The 27,223-nt window shown below is 36.2% G+C and overlaps 1 protein-coding gene across 26 annotated transcripts in view; it reads left to right on the top strand.

Annotated features, from left to right (window-relative positions):
* Positions 1 to 27,223, top strand: part of GULP1 (GULP PTB domain containing engulfment adaptor 1) — a 307,556-nt gene that overhangs the window by 80,884 nt on the left and 199,449 nt on the right. For all 26 annotated transcript variants that reach the window (XM_054679975.2, XM_054679980.2, XM_054679989.2 and 23 more), the window contains exon 2: positions 11,257 to 11,383. The gene's annotated coding sequence lies outside the window, so the exon portion shown is untranslated. The remainder of the gene's footprint in view (positions 1 to 11,256; positions 11,384 to 27,223) is intronic.

Consider the following 27,223-nt stretch of genomic DNA (forward strand, 5'->3'; position numbering starts at 1 on the left):
ATATGACCTCATATTTGTATTGTACTTACAGTTTTGAAAGTGTTTTCATACATGAACTCCTTTAAAAATACTCCAGGAGAGAGGGAGGTTAGGTATTATTAACATCATTTTGCAAGTGCTCTGTAGATTATTTTGACCTAACATCCATGTGACATATCTAATTGTTAAATGAAATTAGACTGGACCTTTTTATGTTGATATTTCTGCCCCTTTTATTCTTCTGGAGATCTGTGAACAAAGAAGATACTTGCTATCTACACTAAGCCATATCATTGGGTCTTGGAAGACTGAGCTCAAATGAGATGATTGCAATCTTCTCTCCTCACAGATAGGAAACTATCTTCAGGTATCACAGAATAAATGTTAGATAACTGAAAAGGTCAGAGATATTTTTAAAGTTTTGTTAGGAGAGAAAAAATTCCCTTCTGCGTTTTATCCTTCTATCCAAGAATAGGCTGAAGAGAAAGATGTCCTTAGCTTGGGTAAATAGAAAATAATCCTTGTTTATTATAAGCATTTTATATATTCATTTATATCACAGTGTGTTTTATGGAGCTGGGGAAGGGAATGATTAAAATATATATATATATTTATAATGCATGGCCTCTTTCTTAAGTAGTCATAGTTTACTGAATTCTGTTTGAAGTGGGAACTAAGCTCTAACAGAGGAAACATGGAGAAGAACATTCTAGAGAGGAATCAAGTACCTTCAGTACTAATCAGATTTAAATAGTATAATACAGTTGAACTAATTTAAGAGAAAAGTAGCCTAATACTTTATGAGGGAGCAATGAAGAAAAATGAGCTTAATAAGATAAACGTTTATTTATTTAATAGTTGATATTTAGAGATACATTTTTGGTTCTTTATATTTTGGTTCTTTATGATATTTTGTGATGCTGTCCTGTATACCAGCATCCAGTTTTCAATACTGAAATTGTAGACCCAGGCATCTGATATATCTTAAGTTTCTTATAAAATAAGGTTGGATTTACTTTTCCAGTTCCATAAACATTGATAGTTCAAGTGTCTATAGTTTTTTAATTTTTTTTGACAGGCCACTGAGATATCACATAGTAGATGTCGAATCCTTAGGCAGTGAAAAGGTATCAAAGCAGATAATTACTCTAGAAACTTATTTGACCAGTTATTGAGACACAAATGATTTACTTAGCTATTGTCTTTGGGAAGAGCTTCAAAGACATAAGAAAATACCTTATTAGAGTAGAATTGAATTGGAATAATACTATTAAGCTTCCAGTGATTTCTTCATTTCATTGCCGTGTAAAATATATTATTAATTCATTTGGAATGAAGAGAGATCATTTGGTCTTTGTGTAATTATTAAATTAGGAAGTGCTCAATATCACCTGTAACATATCACATTTATGAAATTGTTCATATCTCTTCTAAATCTGTTTATTTACAGTTTTAAAAATTGGTCTCCTCTACTATCTTCAAAAGAAGTGAAGATGTGATTAATAGAATATCACAACCTAAATTTGATGAAAAACTATGTGACATCATTTCTTAAGCAAACATAAAAATTTTAAAGTATATAAACATACTTAAAGTATATATAATTCTTAAAATCTACTGAAGGCTCATCTGAAATTCCATGTCCCTTTTTTGCTTCTAACAATAACAAATGTCTTTAAAACACCAAAAGAGTATCTGTATCATTTTATAGAAAACTTTTATTTCCTTCAAAGTATCAATCAATCATTTTGGTTCATTATTATTTGCTAATATTAGCTCAATTTGGGAGAAGTCATAGAAAAATTCAGTAAAATGCATAGTATACATTAGTAAATAATACATACATTCAAGAGTAATTATTTTGTTGTACTTGGCAGACAACCAATTAAAACTCAGTTAAGCCAAAGAATATGCATTGGTTACTATAGTAGAAAGTTCTAGAGTGGTCCTTCAGGCCTGACTGAATCCAGGCAGTTAGATGTTTATTTCTCTCTCATAGCTTTGTTATCCACTGAATTATATTTTCAGGCAAGAAACATGAGGTCAAAATAGCCACCAGGTTTTCAGTCCTCCAGTTCATTAATTCAAGTTGAAAGGGATTGTTTCTTTCTAGTTTTTTAAAAAGGGTGCTGATTGTATTTTCTTTATTTTAACTTATTCCACATTCCCACTCATAAGTGAATAATTACTATTAGAATAATGGTACTGCCATTGACTAGTCCTGGAACTACAGCTAGGGTCACCCTTAGCCAAACATAACTACCAGGAAAGAGGAAAAAAAAAAAAAGTAAGTCTGCAAAGGAAATTCAGGGTGCTATTACCAGAATATTTTGGTGGAGGGGAGGGTGTTGCGTGGTGACAGGAAAGCATAGTGTATGTATAAACAAGTTAAATGCAGGGTGCAGGGTGAAATGCACACTGTTATGTGAAAATGCTACTGAGCAAAAGAGCAACAGTTTAAATGGTGAAATAACATTTGGTATTAGAATAACATAAAGAACAATCACAAAACATTGATATTGAAAATGTTCGATTGCTGAAGAAGGGCCTTCAGGCATAACCAATCATCATATAAAATATTGGTGATGTCTGCATCTCTGAGACTGTTTCCTCATCTGTGAAACAATTATTATTATATGGCTAACAGCAGACAAATTTGTATATGTTTTTGTGCTTGATTATATTGGTACAGAAGGTATTCCAGATTTTACCGAACAGTGTATGTATAATTTGAGTGAAATTATATCCAATTATGATGATACTACAATTAATGTAGAATAGAGACAAGTATTAGTAAAGCTCCTGACCGCTGCATCCTGCAACTGTGGGAAATTGGAAGACTGAATAATAGCTCACTAAAATTTGCCTTTAAATATATTGCACACTCTATGGATATTAACATGAACAAAATTAAACTCCACAGGACTGGAAAAATTAAACTAATGACTTTTTATGTAATCCAAGTTAATGAATGCTTTCTGGCCCAACTTTTCGTTAGGAAATCAACCACAGTTTCCTGATTTCCTTCATTCCAGCAGCTTCCATTGTTTACAAAAGTGCTTAATAAGAACTCTTAATGAAGACTTGCTCTCTTTTCATTAATACTGAAATGTATTTACATAGTTTTACAGCTTTTAGGAGTAACAGGTAGTCTTAAAAATTAATAGTGGCTTTTAGAATAGATGTTGTATAAATATTTTCTTTAATCATCTGAATATTTCTAATGTATTAAAATACTATAGTAAAGAATAGAGAATCACAATTTCATCTTCTAAATGAAAGAAGGAAGGCAGGGGCTTAAAATATGGGGAATATTTGGAAAAAATTCTGTTTCTATTGATCTTGGTGCTGAAATCCATATTCGCAGGGTTTTACGGATATGTTCACTCCCCTGTATCCTCAGGGGATTGATTCCAGGGCCACCAGCAGATACCAAAATCTGTGCATACTCAAGTAAGGCTGCAGTAGCCATGCGGAACCCGTATATATGAAAAGCCAGCCCTCCATATCCACGTTTTACATTCTGTGAATACCAGTACTTTCCATTTGAGTTTGATTTCAGATGCAAACCCTGTGGGTATGGAGGGCCAAGTGTATTTATTAAAAAAAAAATCTACCTGGAGGTGGACCGACCCATGCAGTCCAACCTGTGTTGTTCAAGGTTTAACTGTATTCCTAGTGTTAGATGATAAACTAAATGCAAAGATGATTAATCCCCAAAATTAAATGTAATTAAATCTATAAAACACACTAGACAAATACAATTTTAATCATTAATTAAATACACTTTTAAAAACACCTGTGATAATGACTTACTTGCTTTAATGCCTTTGTATCAATTCATAGCTAAGGTCTTAACGTAAGATTTAGCAATTTACATTATGTTATTTTATGGACAAAATATATAATAATGACATTAAGGGAAAATAAACTGTAAGGCAACCTTTCCTAATCTAATGATGGAATTGAGTGAACAGTTGGTTACCTGTAAGAAGAGCAACCAAGTTAAAAGAACAAAACGTTCAAAGGCCATAAGCCATAAGGTTTTTATGAAAACCTCAGAAAACCTCATTGAAATGCCATGAAATTAAAAAGCACACCAAAAGGAAAATAAAAGTTATAAAATAAGCATTCAATAAACATATAAACTTATACTTCACTTGCAGTTAAAGAAGTACACATTTTAGAAAAAGGGATAAAATTTGCCAAATTGTCAAAGATTAAAAAGATAATTGCTGGGAAGTGTGGTTTAAATTCAGCATTGTCATATGCTATTGGTGGAAGTCTATGTTGACATATCTTTCCAGAAAATAACCTGATGATGTGCATTAAAATACTAAAAAGATCAAATACTTTTTGACAGGAATTTCACTTTTATGAAGCCACAAGAAATAAATAATTTGGGCTGGGCGCAGTGGCTCATGCCTGTAATCCCAGCACTTTTGGAGGCTGAGGCTGACAGATCATGAGGTCAGGATTTCGAGACCAGCCTGCCCAACATAGTGAAACCCCATCTCTACTAAAAATACAAAAATTAGCTGGGCGTGGTGGCACGTGCCTGTAGTCCCAGCTACTTGGGAGGCTGAGGCAGGAGAATTGCTTGAACCTGGGAGGCGGAGGTTGTGGTGAGCCGAGATTGCACCACTGCACTCCATCCTGGGCAACAGAGCGAGACTCCATCTCAAAAAAAAAAAAAAAAGAAAGAATTTGAGATGAGCACAACAAATATTTATGTACAAAGATATGTACTATGGTTTTATTTACAGTGTGAAAGATATGGAACTTTTAAACACACCAACGGAAATAATAATTACTGTATATTGCTGAGTTTTTATGTGTCGGGCTATATGATTAGTGCTGGGTATAGATTATCTCATTTATGTCTAAGTTCACATTAATATGCAGTTAGCATTTATTTCTAAATGTACCTACCACTATGTTTATAATAGACAAGATTTTTCTCAGTGGAACTCACCTTTCATCACGTGTGGAAGCTGTATGACTTAGGAGAATTGGCCATATTTGTATCTCCAGGAATACTGCCTGATTGTCTTAAGCCAGTCAGTGATTCTGCACCCCTACCAATTGGTTAGCAATGTGCTTATCACTTCATTGGCTCAGATAAGAATGAATACCCAAACTTTCGATTAGGGATTGAGCTAGAAATTATCTTCTCCCCTTAGTTCTTAGTTATGTAAATGGCACAATAAAAATCGAGAATAGGAAATTTATCAATAAGAAAAAATTGTGCAGAAAGCTAACTGGGCAAAAGCTAATGCTACATAAAAGAAATGCAAATCAAAAACAATATATAAGCCAATTTTCCTATTATAATTCAATTTTCCTATTGAACTAAAATAAATTTTTAAAACCCTGATATATATGAACAGTATAGGAAGATTGGGGTGAGGTTTGCATACTTTTTCACTTCTCTGGGAGTGTAATTTGCCCTATTTTCCAGACAAAGTATTGTAATTATATACAGACTTTGATCCGGTAATTTCCATTCTCCCTTGTCTCAATAGTCAGATGTTTAAGCAGTGATTTATATAACAGATAAAATATATACATAGAATATATCATTCAATACTTTAAGTGTTTCACAAACTTTGTAATCGTTTATTTCTCAAAGCAACAGTGTGTTAGATTATATGGATGAGGAGACTAAGGCATATCCTGTCAAGGCAACATAGTTTTGGAATCAGGCTTATAACACTTTCCAGGCCAGCTACAGTCATTTTAGTCACTACGCTACTTTGCTTCAATTCTACTCATCACAGTGTCTCTATATAGAAAAAAAAAAAAAAAGGAAAAATCTTAAATGTGGAACATTACAATGGGCAAAAAAAATTATAAGGTGGCATGTTACGCCAATAGTATTTATTTGAAGACTTATTTAATGATATAAGAATATGATTGCACTGTAGGTGACAAAAGGTAGGAAATGAAATTGTACGTTGTCTTTGTATTGCTATAAAGGAATACCTGAGGCTAGGTAATTTATAAAGAAAAGACGTTTATTTGGCTCATGGTTCTGCAAGCTATATACGACACATGGTGCCACCATCTGCTTCTGGTGAGGACTTTAGGCTGTTTAAACTCGTGGCAGAAATTGAAGTGGAGCCTGCATGAGCAGAGATGGTATGGCAAGAGAAGAGGCAAAAGAGAGAGGGGAGGGAGGTGCCAGGCTCTTTTTAACAAATAGCTCTTACAAGGGACTAACAGAGCAAGAACTCACTCATTACTACCAGGATGGCACCAAGCCATTCATGAGGGATCTGCCCCCATGACCCAAATACCTCTCACTAAGTCCCACGTTTAACATTGGGGATCACATTTCAACATGAGGTTTGGAGGGTGAAATAGCTGAATTATTGCATATGTATAGTACAATTTCAGTTTTAGAAAAAGACTGGGTAGAAGGTGTCTAAATATTATCTTTTAGTTTATCTTAATATAGATGATTTTTATTTTCCTTTATAATTTTCTAATTTTCTAAGTGTTTTGTTCATACACACACTCACACTATATATACTGAAAAATATAATAACCAAACGTTTCAAGGAAAGTGACTTGTGTTTTCCACTAATTTCAGCAAAAAGAGTGAATGACTTGATAATTGTTCTCCTACTTTTTCTAATCAGAAAAATTTCCTGCCTTTGAGAGCTTCAAAGCACTGCAGAAAGTTTAACAGCACATGCAATGGAAAGCATGGATTGAATTTGATTTTAAATTGATAAATTTAAAATTCTTATGTGTTCTGAAGAGTTTGTCATGTCTCATCCACTATCACTTTTTTCATTACCATACTGAAAGCTGAGGGTATGGAACTCAGAATGCATTTGGAAGAATAAAAGGTGATATGAATTCTTGGTCTTATCTGATTTCCTGGAATAGAAAAACCCAGGATTAAAGCTATCTTTGTCTGGTTCTATTCCTATATAAATTAAATTATAAAGATCTTTCCAGTTTTACATCTTATAAATATGAATGCCTTGAGTCTATTTTGCATTAGCATCTAACAAATATACACACATTTCCAAGAAGTAATTTGCTTGTCTCATCCCCTCCCTTTCATGTCTCTTCAGAGCCGCCTTGGCAATATGATCTTCCTAAATACATATCTAAAACACGTATCTTACTGTACTGCTTCCCTGTTTAATCATACTTCCATCACCTTTAGGGTAAAATACAAATGTTATAACATGGCAGTCAGGAGCCTTCCTGATGTGGCCTCATCTTATTACTAAAGTTTTATACAAAAGAGTTTCCTATAAATATTCTATTTTAAAATAAAATATTCTAACTAATAGCCAATCCTTGAAGATGGCGTGTTTGTTCTTATTCCTGTGCCCTTGCTTATGGTGTTTCCTTTGCCATCCGTGGCTTTCCCCACCATCCTCACTGGACAGCTTCTGTGAACTGAAGGTTAATGAGTCTTATCTCTTTGAGGAAGACTTTTCTGCAGCACCTAGCCTTGCCATGAACATAGTCCTTATCACACTGATGCATGCAAAGGAGTATGCAGACTTATTTTCCTCTCACTAGTAACTAAACAATTGGGCATTCAATAGCTGTTCAGTGAATATTGGTTTAATGAAGAAAATTACTTTTCTAATTTTATTTTCCTTAGAGTGTAGGGGTATAGGTATGACTATTTGCATGTCATTTCCTTAGTGAGATGACTAGAATACATAGGAAGTGATTGCTCCAAGCTACTTAGGACAATCATCCTAATATCACCTTCTTTGTACCTTTTGCTTGGAACATGGGGTGAAAACATTTGAGAAGGTGTCTTAAAGGCATACTAAGGCATGTGTACTTTGTGCATTGGTGATGTGGCCAAATTACTTGTTAGAGAAATTACGACTGGCTAGGGATGGATAGGTGGGGAGTGTAAACTGGGAGGGAAAACAAACTGGAGATTGTTGTATTAAGCAGAATTGAATTTATTTAACTACATGTAGGTGGTAAGGGAAAAAAGAATGATTAATCATGCCAGATTTCAGGTGTGAGCAATCAGTGGGGATTGAACGTTTACTTACTTAAAGTCACAGGACAAACAAGAAAAAAATAGAAAAGAAAATCAGGGCCAAGATCTTATTTTATATATTTTGAATTTAGGAGCTTATAGAGGATAAGAAAGAAATATCCAGGAAAACTCCTAAAACATTTTGCAAATTAGATTAAATACTGGTAAATTATTGGACTTAGGTAAAAAAGAGAATAATGATTTTGAAAATATTTTAAGATCATGATAATGGTGGTCTGTATTTCATATGATGACAAGTAGAAATACAATTTGGCCTGACTTGTCTGTTTTGCTTGGTTTATTGCATATAGAACATTTAAGATTTACCTGTTACATTAACAAATTGAAGCGTTTTGTCATATTGCAGCATTAATAATGTTTTTCTTAAATGGTACTGTTGGGGATAAAGGAAGTTTTAGTAAAGAAATAGTTGGTTTCATTTAATTTCATATACGTCTTCAAATTGTGTGAAAATATATAATAAATGGTGGCAAAACAGTATCAAATTGAGCATATTATTTTCATACTAAAATTTTAAGAAGCATTTGAATTGGAAATCAGGATTTTATATTTTAAAATAAAAATATGTTCAAAAGAGCAGCCCCTAAGCCAGTCTGAGTTTTGCAAGAATATTCAAAGTGCTCTTTCTATGAAAAATCTAATCATATCAGACATAGAATAATAGATCCCATTTGGAAAATATGTCATTTCCTGCAAGAAGAAAGGCAGAAGTAGGCATAAGTTAGTTCTTATTTTTTGATGTGTGTATTTTTGTGCTCTTCTTTATTCTGTCACATTGCATAAAATATTCTAGTTTGAAAAGTATTTCCTGCAGTATGACTGGGTTTCAGTCAACGTAAGATAAAAATAAAGGCTACGGGGATGTTAAATTGAATTGACCATTTTAAGGATAATATTTTCTTTTATTAAATTTTGGAATTAGATCAATTGAAGAGTTTTATTAACAATTATTTATCTTGATTAAATTGAATTGACCATTTTAAGGAAAATATTTTCTTTTATAAAATTTTGGAATGAAATGTATTGAATAGTTTTGATAACAATTATTTATCTCAAATTATTTCTCTCTAATTTCTGTTCATAAGATCAATAGTTGTCAAAAGAAAAATGGAAAAACTATATCATCCTAAAAAAGAACTAATTTTGTTCTTCCTTTTCTCTCCTCTCATTTAAGACCAACAAACAAGAAAAACATGATCTGATAAAAGACTGTGGAAATTATGACATGGTTTTATAGTTTACCTTTTAACTATGTGTCATGCTTGAAATTTCCTGTCCAGGATAAACACATCTATTTTTAGAGCTGGAAGTATGTGATGATACAACCTTTACATTTTACAGCAAGGTGAAATGAATTGTGTCATTCATACATGCTAAGATCCAGTGAATGCTAAGAAAATAACATACGATTTAATAAATAATAGTGTTACTGAGTAAGCAAACATTATTTTTCACTAAAATTATAAAATATCAATATATGGCCTTAAAATATACTGTGCTAATATTTTAATTCAAAATTTAAAATTGTTGCTTTTTGTAGTAGATGCTGTTAATGATCAGCCTATAACCTCTCTTTTAGTGCTGTAGTTCAGACTGGCAAAATTTCTAATGCTTATCCTGCATTTCTCTATCTAAGGGATTCTTTGGCCACAAGAGACCACTTTGCCAACCAAATAGGCTGAAAGTTCCAGGGAATTAATGCCCCTGGGAGCAACCCTCAGCTAATGACTAATGAGGATTGGTGTATAAATATGCTAGCTCTCATTCTTACAGTGAGATATATCTGAGGGGTGTATTTCACAGTGGATGTCTGATTTTCCCCAGCCAGATTAAGCTGCAGTTGCCAGTAGTGTTACAGGCCTGATAATGATCTCTGTGTTGGTAAGAGGTCTTCCACTCCGGGTCTCACCTCTTTCTTTTCATCCCTGCTAATATTTCCTGGGATCATCTCCCAAATAAACTTCTCGCATTGAAGTTATTATCACCTCAGTGTTTGCCTCTGGGGCAACCTAAACTGAGATCCTTTCTTTCTCTCTAAAGTCATGTTAGAATATGAAAAAGAAGCTGGGCGCGGTAGCTCACACCTGTAATCCACCCAGCACTTTGGGAGGCCAAGGCAGGCACATCACCTGAGGTCAGGAGTTCGAGACCAGTCTGGCCAACATGGCGAAACCCCCTCTCTACTAAAAATACAAAAATTAGCCGGGCATGATGCCACACAGTTGTATTCCCAGCTACTCAGGAGGCTGAGACAGAAGAAAACAAATACATTGAACAAATAGGTCAATAGGCTTCTGAAGAATATTGTGGCTAAGCTGGAAAACGATGGCTTTCAAAGTATTCAGATGGCTTAGATTGAAACACAGAGGAAGGGATAAAATAATATTTGAGATCTATCTAAGAAAGTCAAAAATATAGATATGGCATCATCAATGTCTGAATCAAGGGGTTTGTATCAAAGTTATGATGGGAAGCAGGGCACAAGACTTAGATATGTTTCTCCATTCTTCCCCCTCCCTCAAAAAGATCAGGTCTTTTTAGTGTTTTGGCAAAAGATACTATGCTGTGAATTCTGGTACTATTTGAACTTATGTCAGCGGTACATTCGAAATAATATAATTAAAGGAAGACATAATTTGTGCTGTTGTGTCTACCCAGAAAGAATTTTTGTTTTGTTTGTTGGAATAAAAATAGAAAAGTCTTAACCAATTAACATATCTCTTCTAGTTATAGCATGATTATGAATAGAAGGATAAGCTATCTAAATGCCTTGCCGTAAGAGTCAAAGTAGAATGAAAATGAAAGTAAATAAGTGCCTTCTAAAATTCAGTTTCACCTTCTTAATCATCATGAACAGGGTATGTGCTTGGTTAGTCCAAATAAATCATATGTGGAAGAGATAGTTGGGGCTACTTCTTGTTCAAGGGGGAAAGGCATATATTGTTAAAGAACTATCACCAAGCTTTAACAGTAACATATCTGTGAGTTAAAACATTTAACACATCATCTACAAATCTTGCTATTTTCCATTACCTAGGTATCAGTAATAATGTTTTCCAAATGTTTACATATTTTATCATTATTTCCCTATTATTTGGTAACTTTCTTGAACATTTGCAAGAAGCATAATTAAAATTTTAAAGGGTATGCTGGACTTCTACATTAAAATAAACAGAAATGTAATTATTGATTAATTCTAAGTCCAATTATATTTTTCTTTTTAGTTATTTATGATTCCATCTGATATACATAGGAGAGAAACTGATAGAAGAATTCTGATGGCAACTGTATGATAGAAGCTATATAAAGTCAAGTGTCCATTTTCTTTCAACTATATTTGAGCATACCCAGGTAAGAATAAATGATTGTTTATACATTTTCCATTATTTCCAAAAAGGACTTGAAATTATAAAAATGCTTTTATTATGTGTTGAATGTTTAAAAATATAGTCTTATGTTGTAAAAAATAGTAAAATTCATAAAAGTAAAATAAAATTAAAAGCACTGATGAGCCTTTTTTCTGAAAATAACTTCTGTCATCATTTTGTTCTATATAATTTTATTTTTGTTTTGTTGGATTTTTCCTTTAAGCAAAGTTACAATGATAGTATTATATTTAGTTGATTTTCATGCAATTGATAAAGACATACTCATGACTGGGAAATTTACAAGAGAAAGACGTTTAATGGACTTACAGTTCTACATGGCTGGGGAGGTCTCATAATCATGGAGGAAGGTGAAAGGCACGTCTCACACAGCAGCAGGCAAGAGAAGAGAGCTTGTGCAGGGAAACGCCTGTTTTTAAAACCATCAGATTTTGTGAGACCCACTCACTATCATGAGAACAGCACAGGAAAGACTCGCCCCCATGATTCAATCACCTCCCACCAGGTTCCTGCCACAACATGTGGGAATTGTGGGAGGTACAAATCAAGATAAGATTTGGTTGGGGACACAGCCAAACCTTATCATTCCATCCCTGGCCCCTCTCAAATCTCATGTCCTCACATTTCAAAACCAAACATGCCTTCCCAACAATCCCCCAAAGTCTTAACTCATTTCAGTGTCAACTCAAAAGTCCACAATCCAAAGTCTCATTAGAGACAAGGCAAGTCCTTTCTGGCTATGAGCTTGTAAAATCAAAAGCAAGTTAGTTACTTCCTAGATAAAATAGGGTACAGGAATTGGGTAGATACAGCCATTCCAAATGGGAGAAATTGGCCAATGCAAAGGGGCTACAGGCCCCACGCTGGTCCAAAATCCAGTGGGGCAGTCAAATCTTAAAGCTCCAAAATGATCTCCTTTGATGCTATGTCTCACATCCAGATCACGCTGATGTAAGAGGTGAGTTCCCATGGTCTTGGGCAGCTGCGCCTCTGTGGCTTTGCAGGGTATAGCTGCCCTCCTGGCTGCTTTCATGGGCTGACATTGAGTGTCTGAGTCTTTTCCAGGTGCAGGGTGCAAGTTGTTGTTGGATCTACCATTCTAGGGTCTGGAGGATGGTGGCCCTCTTCTCACAGCTCCACTAGGTGGTGCCCCAGTAGGGACTCTGTGTGGGGGCTCTGACCCCACATTTGCCTTCCACACTGCCCTAGGAGAGGTTCTCCATGAGGACCCTACTCCTGCAGCAAACTTCTGCCTGGACATCCAGACATTTCCAGACATCTTCTGAAATCTAGGCGGAGGTTCCCAAACCTCAATTCTTGACTTCTGGACATCCACAGGCTCAATACCATGTGGAAGCTGCCAAGACTTGGGGCTTGCACCCTCTGAAGCAACAACCAAGCCATACCTTGGCCACTTTTAGTCATGGCTGGAGCAGCTGGGATGCAGGCCCATCAAGTCCCTAGACTTCATAAAGCAGAGGGACCCTGGGCCAGGAAATCATTTTTTCCTCTTAAACCTCCGGGGTTGCCATGAAGACCTCTGGCATGCCCTGGAGACATTTTTCCCCATTATCTTGATGATTAACATTTGGCTCCTTGTTACTTATGCAAATTTATGCAGCTAGCTTGAATTTCTCCTCAGAAAACGGGATTTTCTTTTCTATTGCATTGTCAGACTGCAAATTTTCTGAACTTGTATGCTCTGCTTCCCTTATAAAACTGAATGTCTTTAACAGCACCCAAGTCACGTCTTGAATGCTTTGCTGCTTAGACATTCCTTCCTCCAGATACCCGAAATCACCTCTCTCAAGTTCAAAGTTCCACAAATCTCTAGGGCAGGAGCAAAATGCCGCCAGTCTCTTTCCTAAAACATAACAAGAGTCACCTTGGCTCCAGTTCCCAACAAGTTCCTCATCTCTATCTGAGACCACCTCAGCCTGGATGTCATTTTCCATATCATTATCAGCATTTTGGTCAAAGCCATTCAACAAGTCTTTAGGGAGTTCCAAACTTTCCCACATTCTCCTGTGTTCTTCTGAGCCCTCCAAACTGTTTCAGCCTCTGCCTGTTAACCAGTTCCTAAGTTGCTTCTACATCTTTAGGTATCTTTTCAGCAGCATCCAACTCCTGGTACCAATTTACTGTATGAGTCTGTTTTCACACTGCTGATGACGACATACCCAAGACTGGGCAATCTACAAAAGAAAGCAGTTTAATGGACTTACAGTTCCATGTGGCTGGGGAGACCTCACAACCATGGAAGAAGGTGAAAGGCACATCTCACACAGCAGCAGACAAGAGAAGAGGGCTTGTGTAGGAAAACTCCCATTTTTAAAACCATCAGATCTTGTGATGGTTTTAAACCCACTCACTATCATGAGAACAGCGTAGGAAAGACCCACCTCCATGGTTCAATCACCTTCCACAAGGTTTCTCCCATGACGTGTGGGAATTGTGGGAATTACAATTCAAGATGAAATTTGGGTGGGGATACAGCCAAACCATACCAATTATATATATACTTTGTTGATTTTCTTTATTATTGTGTAACAAATTTGTTTTCTTCTGTTCTTTGAGAATATGAATTAGTGTTTTGTATTTTCTATTATATCTGTTAATATATAATATGTTTTAAAATATTTTTATTTTGTATTTATTATTCAGTCAATATTCTTATAGATAAATTGATATGTACATCACTTGGTTTGCATTAGTAGCATTACTAGAATTGGTATCACTGGCTCAATGACTGTGATCTTTTAAAGGCTTTTTATTGTTATTGCTGAGTTTACCTGTAGAAGGTAGTAACAAGTTAAAGTTTTCATTAGCCAGTTTTGAAAATATTGAATCACTGATTAGTGTTTTCTCATTCAAATAATTTTCCTAATGAAACCTAGTTTAAGTTGAAAAAAATGAAAATTAAATTAAAATTTTAAATTTTGGTTGCAGGCAGTAGCAATTTCTTTCTCACATCTATTCAGCAATATATTCCCTTACATAACTAAGTCTAGAGAAAAGTGAATGTTATATGGCCGGGTGTGGTGGCTCATGCCTGTAATCCTGCACTTTGGGAGGCCAAGTTGGTGGATTAACTGAGGTCAGGAGGTCAAGACTAGCCTGGCCAACATGATGAAACCCCGTCTCTACTAAAAATACAAAAATTATCTGGGTGTGGTGGCAAGTGCCTGTAATCCCAGCTACTTGAGAGGCTGAGGCAGGAGATCCCCTTGAACCCAGGAAGCAGAGTTTGCAGTGAGCCGAGGTTGCACCACTGCACTCCAGCCTGGGCAATAAGAGTGAGACTCCATCTAAAAAAAAAAAATAAAGGAAAGTGTATATTATATATGTATAATCTTCCACATTGTTTAAAAATGCACCATTTAGAAATAATATCAAGTATACATTTATCTAATTAATATTTATTGAAAACTTATACTTATCAAGCACTGTGATTAGCAATGGCAGTGAGGATGGTAAACATTAGAGAAGGGAAGGCACATAAATAGTTCCTTGTCACCTCTAACTTTCAATAAAATATGGCAAGATAAGAAATACGTTTTGGTTTCTTATGTTTAAGTAGGCTGTATTAAGTGACAAGAAAGAAGTAAAATAATAGGGCAGTTTGTAATGGTAACACTTTCAGCTTGGGAATTGAGGAACACTTTCACAAACAAAAGACCACTTGAGTTGTGCTTTTTAAGGTAGAGAGGAACACTGACAGGCAAACATTTAAATGGAGAGTCAACTTGGAGCAAAGGTACTGGGCTGGCAAACCATAGGGATGGGATGTTCAGGAAATTGGAAAGAGAGATTAGATATAGCAGAGTAGTTGGAAATGTGTTCTGTGATTTGGATTCTTATAACTAGGCATTTGTGTCTCATTATATGGAGAGGAACAATTGCAGGGGAGCCAGATGAACCATGCTATCCTTTAAGAAGTTTTTTTTTTTTTAAATTTTTTTATTATTATTATACTTTAAGTTTTAGGGTACATGTGCACGATGTGCAGGTTAGTTACATATGTATACATGTGCCATGCTGGTGTGCTGCACCCGTTAACTCATCATTTAGCATTAGGTATATCTCCTAATGCTATCCCTCCCGCCTCCCCCCACCCCACAACAGTCCCCAGAGTGTGATGTTCCCCTTCCTGTGTCCATGTGTTCTCATTGTTCAATTCCCATCTATGAGTGAGAACATGCGGTGTTTGTTTTTTTTGTCCTTGCGATAGTTTACTGAGAATGATGATTTCCAATTTCATCCATGTCCCTACAAAGCCACATTTTCTTAATCCAGTCTATCCCTTTAAGAAGTTTAATCTAGGCCAACTGCATTGGTTCATGCCTGTAATTCCAGCACTTTGGGAGACTGAGGCAGGTGGATCGCTTGAGGACAGGAGTTCAAGACCATCCTGGAAAACATAGTGAGAGCCCATCTCTACCAAAAAAAAAAAAAAAAAAAAAAAAAGTAGAAAAACTTAGCCAGACAGGATGGTGTATACTTGTAGTCCCAGCTCCTCGAGAGGCTGAAGTGGGAGGATCACTTGAGCCCAGGAGGTGAAGGTCGCAGTGAGACGTGATCACACCTCTGCCCTCCAGCCTGGGTGACAGACCAAAACTCTGTCTCAAAAAATCTAAAAAAAAAAAACAAAAAGAAGTTTAATTTAAAAGTGATATGTGTGTTAGACTAATGAAGAGAGAGCAGCTCAAAGGAAGGCAGATTAGTTTGCAGGCTTTTCCTTACATTTTGATCACTATTTGCTGAACCCTTGCTACTTGCCAGGCACTAAGCTAGGAACTGTAGGAAAATAAAACGATGAAGACATAATCTCTACCCTTGAGGAGTTTATAATGTAGCAGATGTACCTGTATGACAAACAAATGAATAGAATACACCATGAAAGCACAAGAGAATCATGTTTAAGTAAAGACTAGTGAGTAATAATTATGTTGGCATGCAGATACTGAGTTACCAGTAGCCTAGGTTTCCCCAAAAACATTAAGTCTGATCAAGGTTGCCCAAGAGGCAATGTTTCTAAATTTTTAAATAATTCAGGAAGAAACAATAGAAGCTTTGTCTAGGGCGAAAAAAATGTAAGTAAAAAAGAAAGTGTGGTTAGATGAGACTTGGTAGTAGTAGAAGCAGTTAAGCGGGGGTTAAAGAAACAGGCCTTTTGTTTAGGCAAGAGGGGCATGTTGATGACAGGCACAGAAATGGGGAAAACAGAGTAAAAGTGGGTTTTGTTATTGTTGGTAAAATTTGTTTGGCTTTGAACACTGAAGAATTTTCTCTCCTGCTTCACTTTCCTGTGTTGAAACCTTTGCTAGAGCACTCATAACATTTTAAAATTTCATTGCAATTCCTTGTTGAGAATTGAGGAATATTATTGAGGATTAATTAAGGATTCATTTATTTATTACTAAAAATTATTTCCATCCTTTAAAAATAAAAGTATAATAGAGTAAATATAATTTACACCAAACAAAACAAAAATATAAATAAAAGACCTGATTTCATTCATTACCACAATGTATATAATTTAGCCTTACACTTTCCAGCAGTCACAAAAATGGATATATGTTCTTTCTCTAAAAGCTGAGATAAATGTATTATGAGTCTTAGTGTAATGGATAGGAAAAGTGTCCTTACCTTTTAGAGGTACCTTATATATTAAATTGTTAAAAAATAAAGGGAATTAATTCTTTAAAAAAATTTCAGTAGGTCTTGGGGTATCAGCAGTTTTTAGTTACATGGATAAATTGTACAGTGGTGAAGTCTGAGATTTTTGCACACTTGTCACCTGAGTAGTGTGCATTGTACCCAATATGTAGTTTTTTATTCCTCACCCAGTTCCCACCCTCCCCATTCTGGATGTAGCTATCCAGAGTCTCCAAAGTCTCTTATACCACTCTGTATGCCTTTGCATACCCATAGCTTAGCTAAGTGAGAACATGTGGGATTTGTTTCTTTTATTCCTGAGTTATTTCACTTGGAATAATGGCCTTGAGCTCCATCCAAGTTGCTGCAAAAGACATTATTTCATCCTTTTTTTTTTTAAATGGCTGAGTAGCATTTCATGGTGTACATATAGCACGTTTTCTTTACTCATTGGTCCATGGGCACTTAAGTTGGTTCCACATCTTTGCCTTTGTGAATTGTGCTGCAAAAAACATACGCATGCAGGTGTCTTTTTGTTATGACTTCTTCTACTTTGGGTAGATACCCAGTAGTGGAATGGCTGGATCAAATGTTAGATCTACTTTTAGTTCCTTAAGAAATGTTCATGCTGTATTCCATAGATATTGTACTGATTTACATTCCCATCAGCAGTGTATGTGCTCTGTTTTCGCCACTTCCACGCCAAATCTATTATTGTCTTTTGACTTTTTAATAATAGCTTATTCTTGCAGGGCATCTCATTGTGGTTTTAATTGGCATCGTCCTGATGATTAGTGATGTTGAGCATTTTTTCAAATGTTTGTTGGGTATTTGTTTATCTGCTTTTGAGAAATATCTATGTCATTTGTCCACTTTTAGATGGGATTATTTGTTTTTTTCTTGCTGATTTATTTAAGTACCTTGTGGATTTTGGATATTTGTCCATTGTCAGATGCATAGTTTGCAAATATTTTCTCCCATTCTATGTGTTGTCTGTTTATTCTGTTCATTATTTCTTTTGCTGTATGGAAGATTCTTAGTTTAATTAGGTCCCATTTATTTATATTTGTTTTTGTTGCATTTGCTTTTGTGGTCTTAGTCATAAATTCTTTGCCTAGGCTAATGTTCAGAAGAGTTTTTCCTAGGTTATCTTCTAGGTTTTTTATGGTTTCAGGTCTTAGATTTAAGGATTTGACCCATCTTGAGTTGTTTTTTTAAAATAAGATGAGAGATAGGGATCCAGTTTCACTCTTCTACATGTAGCTATCCAGTTTTCCCAGAACCATTTATTAAGTAGGGTGTCCTTTCCCCAAGTTATGTTTATATATGCTTTGTCAAAGATCAGTTGGTTATAAGTATTTGACTCTATTTCTGTCTTCTCTATTATGGTCCATTGGTCTATGTGTTTACTTTTATGCCAGTACCATGCTGTTTTGGTAACTGTAAACATATAATATAATTGAAAATGTAATGCCTCTAGATTTGTTCTTTTGCTTAGGATTGCTTTGGCTGTTTGAGCCCTTTTTTTCATTTCATATGAATTTTAGGATTTTTTTTCTAATTCTGTGAAAATGATGTTGCTATTTTGATGGAATTGCATTGAATCTGTAAATTGCCTTGGACAGTATGGTCATTTTCACATTATTTATTCTTCCAATCCATGAGCATGGAATGTGTTTCCATTTGTTGGGGTCATGTATGATTTCTTTCAGCAGTGCTTTTTAGTTCTCTTTGTAGAGATCTTTCACATCCTTGGTTAAGTATATTCCTAGGTATTTTATTTTAATTTTTGCAGCTATTGTAAAAGAGACTGAGTTCTTGATTTGATTCTCAATGTGGTTGTTGTTGGCATATAGCAGTGCTACTGATTTGTGTAAACTGATTTTGTAACCTGAGACTTTACTGAATTTGTTTATCAAATCTAGGAGTCTTTTGGAGGAGTCTTCATGGTTTTCTATGTATACAATTACATCATCAGTGAATAGTGATGGTTTGACTTCCTGTTTTCCAATTTGGTTGCCCATTATTTGTTTATCTTGCCTTATTGCTCTGGTTAGGACTTCCAGTACTATATTGAATAGAAGTGCTGAAAATGGGCATCCTTTTCTCATTGAGGTTCTCATGGGAAATGCTTTAAACTCTTCCCCATTCAGTATGATTTGGCTGTGAGTTTGTGTTATATGGCTTTTATTATTTTGAGGTATGTACCTTCTATGCCTAGTTTTTTGAGGGTTTTTACCATAAAGGAAAACTGGACTTTACTGAATGCTTTTTCTGTATCTATTGAGATGTTCATATGGTTTTTGTTTTTAATTCTCTTTAGGTGATGTGTTGCATTATTGACTTGTGTATGTTAAACCATTCCTGCTTCACTGGGAAAAAACCCACTAGATCATGCTGTATTATTTTTTTGATGTGCTGTTGCATTTGGTTAGCTAATATTCTATTGAGGATTTTTGCATCTATGTTCATCAGGGATACTGGTCTATTGTTTTCTTGTTTTATTATGTCCTTTCCTCACTTTGGTATCAGGGTGATACTGGCTTCATATAATGAGTTAGGGAGGATTACCTCTTTCTCAATCTTTTCACTATGATTGGTATCAATTGTTTTTTGAATGTCTGATAGAATTCAGCTGTGAATGCACCTGGCCCTGGGCTTTTATTGTTGGCAGTTTTTGTTTGTTATGAATTCAATTTCACTGCTTTTTATTGGTTTGTTCAGGGTTTTTATTTCTTCTTGATTTAATCTAGAAGAGTTGTATGTTTTCAGGAATTTGTCCATTTTCTCTAGACTTCCTAGTTTGTGTGCATAGAGGTGTTCATAGTAGTCTCAAATGATCTTTTGTATTTCAGTGTTGTTGGTTATAATGTCCCATTTTCATTTTTAATTTAGCTTATTTGAAATGTTTCTCTTCTTTGTTAATCTAGCTAATGGTCTATCAAGTTTGTTTATCTTTTCAGAGAACCAGCTTTTTGTTTCATTTATCATTTGTATTGTTTTCTTAAATTTCATTTAGTTCTGCTCTGATCCTCATTATTCCTTATCTTCTGCTAGTTTTGAGTTTGGTTTGTTCTTGTTTCTCTATTTCCTTGAGGTGTGACATTAGGTTGTCAATTTGTGATCTTTCAGATTTTTGATATAGGCATTTAGCAATATAAATTTTGCTTTTAGCATTGCTTTTGCTTCAGAGATTTTGTAACTTATGTCGCTATTATGCTTCATTTCAAAGATTTTTGAAATTTCCATCTTGATTTTTTTATTAACTCAAAAATCATTCAGGAGCAGATTGTTTAATTTCCATGTATTTGTATAATTTTGAGAGCTCCTTTTAAAGGTGATTTCTAGCTTTATTCTCCTGTGATCTGAGAAGTTGATATGATTGTGATTATTTTAAATTTATTGAGACTTGTTCTGTGGCCTACCATATGGTTTATCTTGGAGAATGTTTCATGAGCTGATGAGAAGACTATATTCTGTGTTTTTTGGATAGAATGTTCTGTAAATATCTGTTAGGTCAGTTTGTTCTAGAGTATAGCTTAAGTCCATTTTTTTTTGTCTTTCTGTCTTGATGATTTATCTAGTGCTGTCAGTGCCACATTGAAGTCCCCCCGCGATTACTATGTTGCTACCCATCTCATTTCTTAGGTTTAGTAGTAAGTATTTTTAAAATCTGGGATCTCTAGAGTTAGATGCATATAAATTTAAGATTGTAATATCTTTTTGCTAGACTGATTTTTTTATTATTATGTAATGACCTTCTTTTTTTATTCTTTCTGCTTTAAAGTATGTTTATCTGATGTAAGAATAACTACTCCTGCTTGATTTTGGTTCCCATTTGCATAAAATGTCTTTATCCACCCTTTTACCCTGAGTTTATATGAATCTTTATGTGTTAGGTGAGTCTCTTGAAAACAGCAGATATTTGGTTTGTGATTTTTTATTCATTCTACCTTGTGTCTTTTAAGTGGAACATTAAGGCCATTTATGTTCAATGTTAATATTGAGACGTGAAGTACCGTTCCAGTTATTATGTTGATCGTTACCTAGATACTTTGTTTTCTTCTTTGTTATTGTTTTTTAAGCACCTTGAGTTTTATGCTTTCAAGAGATTCTGTTTTGGTGCATATTCACCTTCTCTTTTAAGATTTAGAAACCCTTTTAGCATTTCTTGTAGGGCAGCTCTGGTTCATAATTTATGAAATTTAGTTTTACTGGTTACAAAATTATTGGCTGACAGTTATTCTGTTTAAGGAGGTATAGATAGGACACCAGTCCCTCCTGCCTGGTAAGGTTTTTGCTGAGAAGTCTGCTGTCAGTTTGACAGGCTTTCCTTTATAAGTTACCTGATGCTTTTGTCTCACTGCTCTTAGAATTCTTTTTTTAAACATTGGCTTTAGATAGCCTGATAAGTGTATGCCTTGGTCATGTCCTTTTTGCAATAAATCTCCCAGGAGTTCTTTGATCTTCTTATATTTAGATATCTAAATCTCTAGCAAGGCCAGGAAAGTTTTTTTCAATTATTCACTCAAAATAAGTTTTCCAAGCTTTTTGCTTTCTCTTCTCCCTTAGGAACACCAGTTATTCTTAGGTTTGATCATTTTATGTAATCCCATATTTCTTACAGACATTATTCATTTCTTCTGTTTATTTTTTCTTTATTTTTGTCTGATTGGGTTAATTCAAAAGCTTTGTCTTTGAGCTCTGAAATTCTGTCTTCTAGTTGGTTTAGTCTATTATTAAAACTTTCCTCTGCATTTTGTACTTCCCTAAATGTGTCTTTCATTTCCAGACTTTCAGGTTGGGTTTTCTTCAAAATATCTTTCTCTTTAGAAAAATTTTCATTCATATCCTGAATTTAAAAAAAAATTAAGTTAGTTTTCACCTTTCTCTTGTATCTCCTTGAGTAACTTAATTATCAACATTTTGAATTTTTTATTTGGTATTTCAAAAATTTCATCTTGGTTTGGACCCATTTCTGGAGAGCTACTGTGATTTTTATAGTTGGGGGTATTATAGAATCCTGTTTTGTCATATTGCCAGAATTATTTTTCTGGTTTGTTCTCATTTGGGCAGATTATTTCTTCTGTTATTCTTTAATTTGTTTTTGATTTGACTTTTTAAAAAAAATTCTTTTTGTCTCCATTAAGGATGTGACTTTAATGTTTATAGTTTATGGTAACCTAATGCAGCTCTTGGTGCTTCCAGGGGGGAAGTCTCTGTGTGAGTTCCTTGGTTATAGAGGGTGTTTGTATGATGGCTTTCTCAAATGCTGGTTGTTGCAGTGTGCTTGATGTGTGAAGAAGTTCACTCTCTCCTATGGGGTTGGAATGGCAAAGGCCTCTTGAAGCTTATCTCATTCCCCTGTGCTGTGAACATTTTTATGTATTTATTTTTTCCACAGTATTTTATTTACTGTGTTGAATAGTTCCAGCTTCAGGCCGGTAGAGAAGGTTTCCCTGGGTAGAAACTGGGTGTGGCTAAAGCAGGTGGATAAATGCAATATCCAGTAGTGGACAGAGGTCCCAGCCTTGACAGAGGCAGGTGGAGAAACTCTCAGTGCAACACACTGAGGTCTTATCAGGGGGAACAGTCGGAGGCACCTGAACTCCCCTGTCAGGCCAGCAGGAAAGCAGTCCACCTCCTAGTTACACTACTGACTCAGTATTTTGGCTATTCAGATCAGACCAGCACAAGTTTTCATCTGCACAAATGTGCATATTCCAAGTAGAGTGGAATTCTAACACTTGTGCAAGCACGAACCTGGCGTGCACTCCACCTGTGGGGATATAATCCCCTTGAATTGTTCCAGAAAGGCTGTCCTTTGGTGTACTCATACTGACCTCCCATGGAAGAAGCCCCAGCTGGGTCTGCAGTGCTGGACAAGGGGCAAAACAAGTCCTCTTCTCCAAGACCCTTCATGAACACCAGGGCTGCCTGACTGTTGGCGTGGAGCTTCAGACTTTCCCCACTGAGCCTGGCAGTACATTTGTGCCTTTGCTGAAAGGAGCTTCCCAAAAGCAGAAAGTTCTGGGATTCAAGTTCTGCCATCCAGATTTTTTTGTCCCATGAGGTGTTCCCTTGATATAGTGCACTCCTCATTCTGCTAGAAGTAGTATCTCTAAAGACAAGACTATTGTGAATGCTGCTGCTCCTCTGAGTCTAGCCACCCAATGGGGCTGCCACACTCTAGGTTGGTGGTGGGGATATTTTCAAGGGATCCAGTGTTGTGACCTATTCTGAGGTCTTCCAGAAGCAGGTACTAGTGCCAGCTCTGGTGGGGGTAGCAGGGGTGTAACATAGCCTCTGTGAGATTTATTGATTATAAATAGCCTTAGTGTGTTGGCTTTCTCAAATGCCAGTTGTAGTAGTAATGAACTGGTCACGTGGACAGACTCAGGACCTCGTGATTAGCCAGGGTGTTGCAGGCAACAGTGACAGCTGAGGTCAGACACAAGTTTTTCCATCCTTGGTGCTGTGTTATTCTGCCTGCAGATGCTATAATGGACTTGTCAGTTGGCCTCCAGCCAGGAGGTGGCGCTTGCAGAAGAGTGCTGGATGCTGTAGAAGTGGTGGGATTTGTGCTCTTTTTATGCTACCCAGGGGAAGTACTCTGGTTTCTTAGGCAATTGGTGGGGTCATAGAGCTGCCAAAATTTCTGTCTTTCATGTTAAGCTACCAAAACAGCGGAGGGGCAAAGCCAGGTGGGGGCTGGGTGGGAAAGATCCGAGCTGTGGTTCCCCACATGTGGGACAAACAAGGGCTCCTGTGAGGGTCCAGGGGCGGTTCTTTGGCTACTGGAGTAAAGTTTCAGAGAGGAGCACAGCTGCCTCAGCTGTACAGAAGAGTCCATATGCGGAGTGGGGAGTAACAGGTGACAGTATGTTCCACTCAGCTCCCCACACTGGCTAAAGCAGGTCTCACATCTGCAGTGTTCCACTAGCAGCAGCAAGCTAAGTTCCAGGTAGTTTGCATTCAGAACTTAAAACTGCCCGAGGCCATAAGCCTGCCTGGTGGAGACAGCAACCATGGCTTTCAGGCCACAGCCGTCCCAGTCTGCCGGCAAAGCTGGGACGTCCAGCTCCTGTATTCATGGCTGCAGGACACTTCCCACTTGCCTCCCATTTCTGGCCAAAGGAATTTGTCCCCGCTCGAGATTATATTGTAAATTTCAGTTGGGAACTTCTCTCAACCTGCCACAGTCACCTGAGTTAGCTGGCAGGCTTCCACGAAATTTCCTGTGAAGTAGGATGAGGAATGGTTTCCCTCCATCCGTGCTGGAGACTGGGAATGCACACGTCTCTTCCTGCTGCTGCTCCCACTTTTATATTGCCCACGGCTCCCTAAATTAGTCTCAGCACTGGTTAGGGTAAGGCCTTCCCCTGTAGCCTGGATTGCCAGGTTCTGCAGTAGGAGTGTATACCCTGAAGGCAGTTTATCCCACTCCCACATTCGGAGGACTTGGTTTTCTGCCTGGCTTAGAAGATGCAGGCTGTAGCCTACCACCTCTTTCAAAGCATCTGTGATTTCTTTCAGTTTTCTTGTTAAGTTTCTACCTTGCTTCTTGTAAGAAAATTCACGGTGTGATTATCTACGTACTCTTTTGTCTTTCCAAGTGAGTGAGGCATGATAACAGTGCCTCCAGTCTGCCATCTTGTAGAAAAATGAATTTCTTAATACATAACTATGAGTAGGTACGTTTTTTACAAGTTCAGAATCTACCTTCTCTAAAATATCATTCCTAACTTTTGGAATCTGGACCAGATCCTTCTATGTGCTGTGTACCTTAACACCATGTACATTTCTTTATCATATAACACATAGTGTGGGCTTGTCTACTATACCCTGAGATGATAAGATTCTTGAGGACTGGGTCATTATTTATAATTACAGATATAAATTTAAATCTAAATAAAACTCACTGCAATTTTTTTCATAGAAGATACTTCATAAATGTTGCTGATATGAAAAATTGAATCTATGCCCATTGTTTAATTATCTTCATTATCACTGACTAACTTAGTCTTACCAGCTTAATACAGTGTTTATGAATTATCTCACAGTTCCTGTGGACCAGGAATGTGGGCACAGCTTAGCTGGTACCTCTGGCTCTAGGTCTCTCATGATGTTGCAGTCAAGCTGTCGGCTACAACTGCAGTCATTCACAGCCCAACTGGGGCTGAAGAGGCCACTTCCAGATTCAGCCTCCACAGAGCTGCCTTATGATATGGAAGCTGTCTTCCTCGTGAACAATCAATCCAAAGAAGAAAAAGTGATCACCCATGATGGAAGCTACGTTCTTTTATAACCAAATCTAGGAAATGTCATCCCATCTGTAGTGAGTTGAATGTTGGCTTCCAAAAAGATATGTTCAAATCTTAACCTCCAATACTTGTGAATGTGGCATTACTTGGAAAAAGAGTCTATGCAGGTATAATTTAGGATCTTTAGATGACATCATCCAGGATTAACTGGATGAACTGTAAGTCCAAAGACATGTGTGTTTAAAAGATACACACAGAGGAGAAGACCATGTAGAGACAGAGTCAGGGACTGATGTGATACAGACACAAGCCAAGGAGGAGTCACCAGAAGCCAAAAGAAGCAAGGAACAAAATTTCTACTACAGCCCGGGGAGAAAGTGCTACGTTTCCAACACCTTGATTTCAGAGTTCTGGCTTCCCGAACTGTGAGAGAATAAATTTCTGTTCTTTTAAGCCATCCACTGTTAACAGTGGTAATTTGTTATGGCAGACACCAAAAACACAAAATAAAGTTATTGAAGAAATTGAAGAAAGTGATTTTACTTTCACTGACTTTTTAGAGTGTCTATTTAGTACATCTATATATGTAATACATCTGTGTTAATAATGATATTCAAATTAATCTTCACCTATAAATGTTAACATTGTTTTTTATTTAATGGAGAGGTTTAAAGAGAAAGAGTTATGTATATTTATGTAGTATGTAATTATAATTAATAATCCCTTTATAAATTAATTACTATTTGAATAAAATGATGAAACCTAGAAAAGTGGTTTTTCATCAATATGTTGTTCTCTGTGTTGCAAAGTGATAAACTGTAGGCCTTTTTTAGTCTAAACTAGTTATTCATGCTATGATGTATCACTTATTACACTGAAGCCTTGACTTTCTTAGAGGTCACATTCTTTATAAAATGGCTTAATTTGCTTTTACAGCATGATTTATATTGAGAAAATTTAGTTTGGTGAAAAATAAAAAATATTTTCATGAGAATAATTTTTGTGTGTAAAGATTGAGCTAAAGGAGGGAGAAGAGTAGGATTTGCATTAATATCTACAATGCATGAAAAAATGGAAGTGGCTATCTTAGAGAAGGAAATTGGCAAATCATGAATTTCAAATTGCATAGTTTATCAGTTAGGTAGCCTGACAATCTAAACTAGAAACTTTTTGATCAGGCAACCGTCTGTGAAACAACACCTATTTATACAAGCAATCTGTGCTATGTACTAATCACATCTACATTTGAAGAGTCTCTTATTCTTAGATCACAAGTAACAGAAACTAGTTCTGTCTGTTTAAACAAAAAATGCATTTTGCTGAAAGGATATAACTTAGCACATAAAATTTGAGGGTAATCCGATGAAACAGTTCTCAGAAAAGACAGGAGCCAGACTGTTCTAGGCATCTAGAGATCAGGAAGTGGAGAGAAACAGCAGTGGGTACTTCTGTGGAGCTAAATATGGACCAATAGTATTTTTTAATGTTCTTCCTCTCACACTCACAAAGGGAGTCAGAATGGCTGAGTTTGAGTCATTTGCCCCCTGCCAGGAACCACGGCAACTGATTAACAGTTCTCAAAAGACTGCCTGTACTAGGAGAGAGTAGGTCCCAAAGGCAACTTTAAAGTTCTGGAACCAAGACGGAGGGCAAATATGGGGGCAAATAAAAACAATAGATACCTCCTAAAACTCTTTTTCATAAGTGTTATTTAAAGCCATCAAACTGTCCAGGTGCAGTGGCTTATATCTGTAATCCCAGCACTTTTGGAGTCTGAGATGGGAGGATTGCTTGAGGCCAGAACTTTGAGACCAGCCTGGGCAACATAGACCCCTGTCCCTACAAGAAATTTAAAAAAAAAAAAAAAGCCATCAAACTGTAAT

Source organism: Pan troglodytes, chromosome 13 (assembly GCF_028858775.2).
Source record: "Pan troglodytes isolate AG18354 chromosome 13, NHGRI_mPanTro3-v2.0_pri, whole genome shotgun sequence".
NCBI classification, from domain to species: domain Eukaryota; kingdom Metazoa; phylum Chordata; class Mammalia; order Primates; family Hominidae; genus Pan; species Pan troglodytes.